Source organism: Hipposideros armiger, unplaced genomic scaffold (genome assembly GCF_001890085.2).
Source record: "Hipposideros armiger isolate ML-2016 unplaced genomic scaffold, ASM189008v1 scaffold_66, whole genome shotgun sequence".
Lineage (NCBI taxonomy): Eukaryota > Metazoa > Chordata > Mammalia > Chiroptera > Hipposideridae > Hipposideros > Hipposideros armiger.
The window spans coordinates 3,768,774-3,778,188 of record NW_017731416.1 but is presented as its reverse complement, the minus strand read 5'-3'; positions in this window follow the sequence as shown (position 1 = coordinate 3,778,188).

Genomic DNA, 9,415 nt, shown 5'->3' with positions numbered 1-9,415 from the left:
GAAGATTAAGTTGTCTTCTGGCAGGCAGGATACTGATTGATCCCCTTATTCCTATCAAGGCTTGGTCTTATGCTGTATTTTGGCTAGTGTAGTTCAGTTTTTTGTGCATGTGTGTAACTCATTCCCAAGATGAGGCCCTCTCTCCTAGGGTGTGACTCTTCTGGGACTCAGCTGAAAACCTGTGTGTTTACCAAGGCCTCTCCACCTTGGCAGGACTTGAATTCCAATTTGTTTCCCTAGTACTTTGTAGCTGCTAAAATCTCTGCTCAGTTCTTTAGCCTAATAAGCAGCTGTTTATTAGGTTAATAAATCAGAGGAATGTGTATGCAAGCATTGGACTCCTTCTCTGTTGTTTCCTCCTTTCTATAATCACTCCTCCTACCCAAGTTCAAGCCTCTTTGCCATCCCTGAACTCCAACCCCTCTTCCTCAGTCTGGTAAGACTGATACTTTCTTCTTGGTCCTTATTCCACCCCCTCACCCTACTCCCCACCCCCTGTGCGTGCGCGCGCACACACACACACACACACACACACACACACACACACGTGGGAAATGTCCCCAGAGAAAAAGTCTGGGTAAATGTGGAACTCACAACAGATTATTTCCTTTTCACAAGGATCAGTTCTCACCTGCACTGGTTATTCGCCAATGCCCTCAAATAGTTGTTTTATATATACTTGTCCAATTTTTATAGTTGTTTTTGGAAGGAGGATTAGTCAGATACAATCCACCATCATGGCCAGAACTGGATGTTTTTTTCAGTCCAATTCTGAGGGCAGATTAGAAAGAACTGGAGAGGGATAGGCCCCACTGGCCCAGCTGCTTTCAGCTAAACCTTAGATTCTTAGACACGTGTGGCATCAGATCCACATCCTGAATTAAGGCTCTCTGTTTCCCTTTCCTTTCTTCTTTTAAACTTTTATTGGATTCCAATCATGACTGAGTAATTGGTCATAAACTTAACTTCCCCACCATAAACAACTGCAGAACTAGATAAAGCATTTATGGCAATCATTACAGGCATTGGGCATAAAATAGCCTTCATCTTTGACAGAAAGGAAATACACAAGGTGAATTCCACATTCAGTGAAGTTCTTTTCCTGGTGCACTTTCCAAACTATGGCAGGGGAAAGTGGAAACCAAACAGAGCAATGGTCTCACTGGGTGGAGGAAACAGAAATCACAGATAGAGGAAACTGAGGTGGCTGAATTTGACTAGCAAAGAGGAGAGAGCTGCATGGAGAAGGATCTCTAGGAATCCACAAATAGGTCCTTCTGAGTCTTTGTCTAAGTTGCACACATGCAGGGCAAGAATACGCAAGACCTGGAGGATAAAAACTCTGTGTCTGTGAACTAAATGGGATTCCACGGGTCACACAGTGCTGACCCCTCTTCTGACCAGCCAGAGTGGAAAGACCTTGCTGAATTCCTTGAGCATTCAATTAAAATCTTAGAAAGTTCATATCTTAGGAATAAGGCTACTGCTAGCCATATAATATGTGATTCTTTATACGTGCCCTAACAAAGCCTAAAATCAAGCTTCAATAGAATCAAATTAAGCCTCTAGTAAATTTACTGCTTAATGAAACAAGCTTAATACTCTGTAAAGGAGATAGCATAACCTAACTCTCAACAATATACCACCCACAATTCCCAACATACAAATATTATCAGACATTTGCAGAGGCAGGAAAATATGATCCATAACCAGGAGAAAAAATAATAAATAGAAAAAGGTCCAGAGATAACACAGCTATTATAAATATTTTCAAGAATTTTAAATGGTAACATGGACGTAATAAATGAATACATGTGCCATTTCAGCAGAGAAATGGAAACTATAAAAAAAGAACTAAGTGGGAATTATAGAACTGAAAAACACAATATACAAAATGAAAATTTGGTGGGTTTAAGAACAGACTGGACAATGCAGAAAAAAATTTCGGTGAACTTGAAGTCAAGTCAATAGAAACTATCTAAATGGGAACAGAAAGAAAAAGAGCTGAAAAAAAAATGAACAGAGCCTCAGTCAAGTAACATTAAAACAACATAAAGCAATCTAATATACATAAAATTAAAGACCCAGAAGGATATGGGAGAAAGATATTGAGGCAATTAAAAATAATGACTGAAATTCTAAATTTGATTTTAAAAATTATTAACTCACCATCACAAGAGGCTTAGGATTATAAAACCCCAAGCAGGATAAATACAAAGGAAACCACATCCAGGCACATCATTGTCAAATACCTCAAAACCAAAGAGAACTTATTAAAAACAATGAAAGAACACAAGCACATTACATTCAGAGGAACAATGATAATAATTACCATATACCCTTTATCAAAAGTAATGCAAGCCAGAAAATGAACACATAGAATGATATATTAAATATTAAATATGCTTTGAGAAAAAATATCAACCTAGTATTCTATATCCAGAGAAATTATCTTTAAAAAGGGAATGAGAAATAAAGATATTTTTGGATTAAAATTTCAAAAGCTGAGAGAATTCATCACCTGTGGACCTGCACTACTGGAAATGTTAAAGGAAGTACTCAAAGCTGAAGGGAAACAAAGACTATTAGTAAATACAATAAGTAAATATAAAATATGTGTTCTTATTTTTTAAATTATTTACAAGACAACTAACTATTTAAAGTAAAAATAATAACTATTTATTATGGAGTTTATAATATTCGTAGAAGTGAAAGTACGACAACACTAGCACAAAGAAAAGGAGGGATCGATAGAAGTATGTTATTGTAAGGTTCTTACATTGTATAAGAAACAGTATTTATCCTTTTTTTGTCTTTTTTTTAAGAATTTATTGGGGGAATTGGGGGAGGGAACAGTGCTGGGGAATCGGGGAAAGGGAACAGACAAGTTGCTGTCCTTTTGTTCTTCAGTCTAGTTGTGGAGGAAGTCGCTTCACTGGCCCATGTTGGTATTATCATTGCACTCTTCCTGGGCGAGGCAGTCGCTCATCGGCCATTGGACGGCCGCTTACGGCGGCTCACGGCAGCTGCCGGCCGCTCACGCTGGCTGCCAGCCACTCAAGGTAGCTCACGGCAGCCCACCGCAGCCCACCGCAGCCCCACCGCAGCCCCACCACAGCCCCACTGCAGCCTATGCCATCGCCAGCGACTCACAGCAGCCCCAGCTCCAGGTCAAGCTGTTGTTCACCATTTTAGCTGTAGAGGGCGCAGTGTCACCAGCCCTACACGTGGGATCTGAACCAGGGCCCTGCTGCTCAGAGCTCGTGCTCCCAAGGCAACTCTTAACCAACGCGCCACTCGGCCGGTCCATACTTTTCTTGTCTTTATTTTCCATTTTATTATCTTCATTGTTCTAGTTTCAAGTACAATACAAATTTATTTATATAAAATGAAAATACTGTAGAAATACATAATCTAGAAAATGCAAGTGTCCCAAAATACTGTCATCAGCAGTAACGATCAACAGTTTACATTATATTTCTCTGAGATTCTTTTATCTATATGTAACAGAAAAACTTTTAAAGTATTTTTCTTGATGAATAAGATGTTTACTATAAAATTATTTATCTATATTATCTACCAATCCTTTTTAGAGTTTAAGTATATGAATAGTTTATGAAAACATGTTTCAAAAATTGAAACATAGATTGTGAATCAATTTGACATTCATTTTATAGTGTGGAGAAGTATATAGCATATAGGATTATAACCATATTTTTAAAATGGATAATAAAAGCTTCAGCATGATTAATTGAATAAACTACTCTTTATCCTCTGAAATAAGGTGTTTCCTTTATCACATGCTCTGAACTCCCTTTTTGTTTGATTGATATAGCATCTTCTCCTATGCTACCAACATGCTCTTAATTACTTTAGCTTTAGCTCATACTTTGATGCCTATAGGGAAAATCTAACTTATTATTTTTTCAATCCAATTGTTGGTTTTTCATCCATATTTACTCTTTCCTTTGATCCTTAGAATCATCTTGCCAATACCCTCAACCCAAATGAATTTTGATTGGAATTGCATTGAATCTATCAATTAATAAATTTAAAACATTGAGTTTTCTAGGAACATGACAAATGCCTCTATTTATTTTTTCCTCTTTTATATCTATCCTACATCAAACTTGATATGCCTTCCATATGTCGTAAGTTTCTAGATATTTCTCATGTGTCACTATTATTGGGAATGGTAAATTGTTTTCATCACATTTTCTAATTAATTGTGACTTAATGCTTTTAAAAACTATTAAAATCTATATACATATATGAATTTACCTTATTCTGCTCCATCTGACTAAATCCTGCTATAGTTATAATAGCTTTTTAATGGATTCTCCTGGATTTTATGGAGGCACAATTATACTATCATCTGCCAATAATGATCATTTTGACCGTTTCTATTACTTATTATACTTATTGCTTCTACTTGTCTGTTTGTTTTTTTTTTTCACCTTATTGTCCCAGTGAGGACAACCAGAGCAACACCACACAATTATATATAGTGAAAGGGACATTGCTTGGATCCTGACATTAATGGGAATTTTAGACTGTTAAATTCAATATTGGCTTTTGGTTTTCAGTATGTTTTTTAAAACGTTAAGAACATTTCCTTCTCTCATGGTTTTCCAACTGTTTACTGTGAGTGGCTGGTGAATTTTATCAAATGCCTTTTGAGATGTCACAAGGTTCCTTTTTTACCTTTCCATCTATTAATCAATGGATTTTATAATGTTAAATCAAGCTTGTAATCCTAGAAAAATCCCCAAGTTGGTAAATATTTTAACATACTATAGAAGCCAATTTGTTACATTCACAAATTAGATGGACCCGCCATTTTCTTTTCAGGGCTGTCTTGGTGTTAGGACAATAAACAGATCTTCACAAGGGCCATGGAAGCTCTCCATCTGTCTCTGGCTCTGGAACACACGGTACTCTGAGGGAGAATGCTTGTACTCCTCCTCTGGGCCAACAATGCTTCATGCTTGAATGCCTGATGTCACAGCTCTTTGTGGTCAGCTTGTCTTAATCCTAGACACAGCTACTTCTCAGAGCCTGCTGGTCCCACAGTTTTGGGCAGGGCCCATTCCAACACTCTATGCATCTCTAGTCCAGACCCGCCATTTTCCCTTCCTCTTCCCTGAGATGAGACAGTTCTTGTTTAATTCTCAGGACACAGAAGCTCTCATTATACATTCTCTTAGAGTAATCCCGGCCTCTTGTGTAAGAGAAGCACATCTCCTCCTGCTCCTTAGGTAAGTCTACCTTCCCACAAATAGGGTGATCTCACAGGCAGCTGAAAACCTGATCAGGTATCCCCTCAGTGGGGGCTCAAGTCTCATCTATGCTCTTGCCATTGTGCGTGGGTATGAGAGATGTGGGTGTGAGGAGTTCAGCCCCCGCCACTGAGAGCTCTGCCTCCCACTCCCCACTGCTGAGCCTGGGTCTGCACAGCCATGGTCCTGGCCTTGGGAGGGAAAACAAATGGGAAAGAATTTTGAAGGTTCTTGGGAGCCAAGAAAATAGCCACCCAGGACATGAGGCTGACTCATGGGTCCTGCTCCAACCCATTCTCCCAATGGGCCTGGAGCAGCCTCAGCCCAGCTTTGCCCTTGTAGGCCTAGAGCTGGCTCTTTTTGCTCTAATCCCCATGGCCCCCTGCACCTGGATTCCCAGACCCCAGGGCCAGCTGGCAGATGTTGCACTCTGGTGGCAGGGCTCTGCCCTACTCTTCCAGCAACCCAGACAGCCAGGCTCACACCAGGTGGCCACAGCTGGGGAGTCCCACAGCCAAGCCCGGAGGTGAGGTCAGCCTAAACAATCCAGCCAATCTGTGACTCAGCCATGAGAGGCACCACTGGGCAGTGCTGGGCACCACTGGGCAGGGTACTTCACCAAGACCAATCAGTGACTAAAGGAGCTGGTGCTGCAGGAGAGACAGCAGCCACAAGAGATAGAAAGGATGGGGCTGGGAGGATAGGCTGGAGATAGGCCTATGCTTTCTGGACTCTTGAGGAAGCCTCCACTGCCTCAACCAACCTCACTGTGGTCCCCGAGATCCTTTGGGAACAGGGGACAGAGGCCGAATCTACACCAGTGAGAAAGTCATGCAGGGCAGGGGCTGTGGAGGTCCTGAGGAGAAGGGCCAGGAAGCCTGGGATTTAAATCTTTGAAGTTATCTCCAAATGACACTATACATTTTGCATGTGTGCCACAAACATTTAATTGCTCAATACTCAGGCCTAATACAGTGCCTGACATATAGGAGGATCTCAAAAATATCTGCGGAATATATGAACAAAGCATAAATAACATATGCCATAATTCTTAAAATGCTATTTTCACAATTCTTCCATTTGTATTTTATTGGGAGCCTAGAACGATGCAAGCGGCCTAGATTCCTCCAGCCTTCTGAGTGGCCCTGGATGTCAACTCTAGTGTCAGGAAGCGGAAAAGTGTCCTCAGCCAGGAGACCAGAGCGTCCTTGCCAGGTCACCACCAAATATGAGTGTCTGTGGGTGTGTGGATTGGGGCAGGGCTAAGCTTGTGCCAGGAGTCCAGGCCCGGGCAGCAAGTCCTAAGCTGACAGGTGAGGGGCAGTGTGTGTCTGAGGAGCCCTAGCGACTGAATTCCTGTGCTGTATCCCATGCTTATTTCCTCTTTGTCATTCTTGTGCTTTGGGTAGAGCTTTTCCTGCACCTTATAGCCAGGTCTCTCTCCCTTGGCGGAGAAGGGAAGGGTCCCGCACTCCTGCTTGACCCAGAGCATGGTGACAGTCAGGCCAGGACCAACAGTGTCCAGGGCCCAGAATGAGCACATAGTTTAGTTGCTCTCCAATCCTTTTGCTGCTCCACCTGGAGGAGCCGATTGTAAAAGGAGGCACCTTCTTTGCACAGGAACCAGCATGGCTGGCTGATAGAAGCCTTCAACTATCACAGGAAGCTGGAGACCTGAGAACCTCTGGGTTGGGCTTCTACTTGGGGCTACAGGTAGAACTGAGGCATTTGGTGGTAGGGGAGGCTGGGTGATCTAACGCAGGCTGCCTGCACTCTGTGGCCTGAAAGAGAAGTGGGAGGGAGAGAAAGGATGGGAGTATCCTTGAGGCAGGGAGGAGGACATAGTACCTTCGCAAGCTGCCTTCTTAAGGTCGGTCCCAGTTGCACAACATTCAATCCTGTGGGTCTTATTGCCACCGCCTGTTCTGTCACTTCCCTGCCTGGACTGAACTGAACTGCCTCTAGCTCTCCCACCTGTCTGCTGCCTCCCCCCTTGTGTGAGATGCCACTCCTCCCAACACCCTCCACTCCCAGGCCTCAGGGCCAGGGCCTCCCTGGGCCCAGCTGGGTAAACCAGCCTCCGCCCTGCTGCCTGGCAGCCCCTTTGTCGGGTTCCAAAGCAGACAGGTTTTTTCTGTGAAAACAGAGACAAAGCAGGTCTGACAGGGGTGCTGTTGGTGATTGCAGGTAAGACTGAGACACGTCTAGTCCCTGGTGCAAGGCACATGGCATAAAGTCGCCAATGCAGGGTCTAACCCTGTTTAGAAGCTTAGATCAACTGCTTAGAAGCTATGTAAACTTGGGGTGGTCATTCACCCTCCACAAGGCCATTTTCTGATGAGGGCTGGTTCTGCTTTTGTGTCGGCCCTGGAATTAAGCTAAGGGCCAGTAACCAGGCTCTAATTGTCAGAATCAGCTTTGTCCCTGTTGGGACCCTCAGAGACTGGCTCCCTCTAGAGCCTCTAGCCACTCAGCCCCCAGCAGAGGCAAGCAGTGGCCTGTGGGTCCCTACCACAATTCCAAGGCTAACTAACCAGGTGTAGGCTAAATACATAGCAGGCACTCAATAAATGTTTGTTGAGGGATTGAATGGCACAAAACTAGAGCTGGGAAACTCCCTTTGTCACAGGTACGCCCTCCTTTGTGTGTTCTGCTGCTCCAAACACAGCTCAAAGGCCAGCCCTGTTGTCTCCTTAACTGAGTCCTGTCGTCCCAGGATATGTGGGACATCAGTCCTCAACCCATCTCACAGGCTACACCACCCCAGACCTTCTTTTTGGATGTGGCCTGCTGCCCATGCCCCTGGCTTTTTCCACCCCTTTCAGAGCCCCTCAAACACTGCCTAAGGCCTGCCTTGGCTTTGTATCACTGTAGGGCTCAGTCCTAGCCACGCAGAAGGCCCTCACAGCAATGCCCCATCCAGCTCTGTCCCAGACTGCTGTTCTCTTCATCTTACACACTCACAGACTCTTAGCCTTGACCAGCAGGCCTCTTGGACAGCAGAGCCCTGGGTAGCCAGAGGCCATGGGACCTGGAAATGGGCTAGTCAGGCCACATTGAAACGGGGGTTTCTCAGGTTCTTCTTGGGCTGCCCTCTGGGTCCCTGGATTGGACTGGGCATCCCATGAAGAAGGGATGCCAATCAAAGATTCCAATCCCCTTGGAATCTAGGCGATTGGTCAGGAGGAGGGAGCTGGGCCTTCAAAGGGGGATATATTGCTCCTAGGAGCTGAGCCTGAATGAGGCCAACTCCACCCAGAGACCTTTGGTCACTGGGTCAGGGTGGGGAAGGTCAGGGTCTGAGCTATCTGGCCAGCCCCTAGCACCTCACAGGAAGGTATCCTCATGCGCTGCTCCCTCATCTTCACCCTACCCCTCCTCCCAGGGATGCTAATACCTCTGGGTGTTCTCTGGGTTGGCCTCACTCTCAACTTGAGTTTGTTCCTGTCCCAGCCCTTCCTTCTGCCTCCCTCTAGGCTCAACTCCAAGGTCATCTCCCAAGGGCATCTGCTCCTGCTGAAACCTGCCAACCCATTGCGGAAACAGCACTGTGGTTTCTCCTGACCTTGGACAGGCCTGGCCATGCACAAAGCACCTGGGCATAGTGCCCTGAGCCACTGGGGCCTTCCCTGAAGGACAGGGCCACTGGGTGTGGCCTCCAAAGCAGCAGGAGCTGAAGTCCTCCCCCTTCTAGGCCCTCTCATGCCCTCCCTGCCTCCCTCTGGGCTGTGGCTAAGGGGTGTACTGAGATAATCATTCCCATAACAGTGATAATATTGTTAATAGCAAATGTTTTTTTAAAATACCTTCTGTGTGCCAGGCTCTCGGTTGGGTGCTGGGGAAACATAAATAAGATAGACACAGTCCCTACCCCCATGGGTGTCTTGACTTCAGCCCTGGGCAGGAACAGGCCATGGCACATGGAAAGCACTCAATACATATTTTTTTAAAGGATAAAGAATGCATGGAGCCGGCTGAGTGGCACGTTGGTTAAGAGCTGGCTTGGGACTCCAGCTCTGAGCAGCAGGGCCCCGGTTTGGATCCCACATGAGGGCCAGTGATGCTGCGCCCTCTACAGATAAGATGGTGAACAACAGCTCAACCTGGAGCTGGGCTGCCCGTGAGTTGCTGGCGAC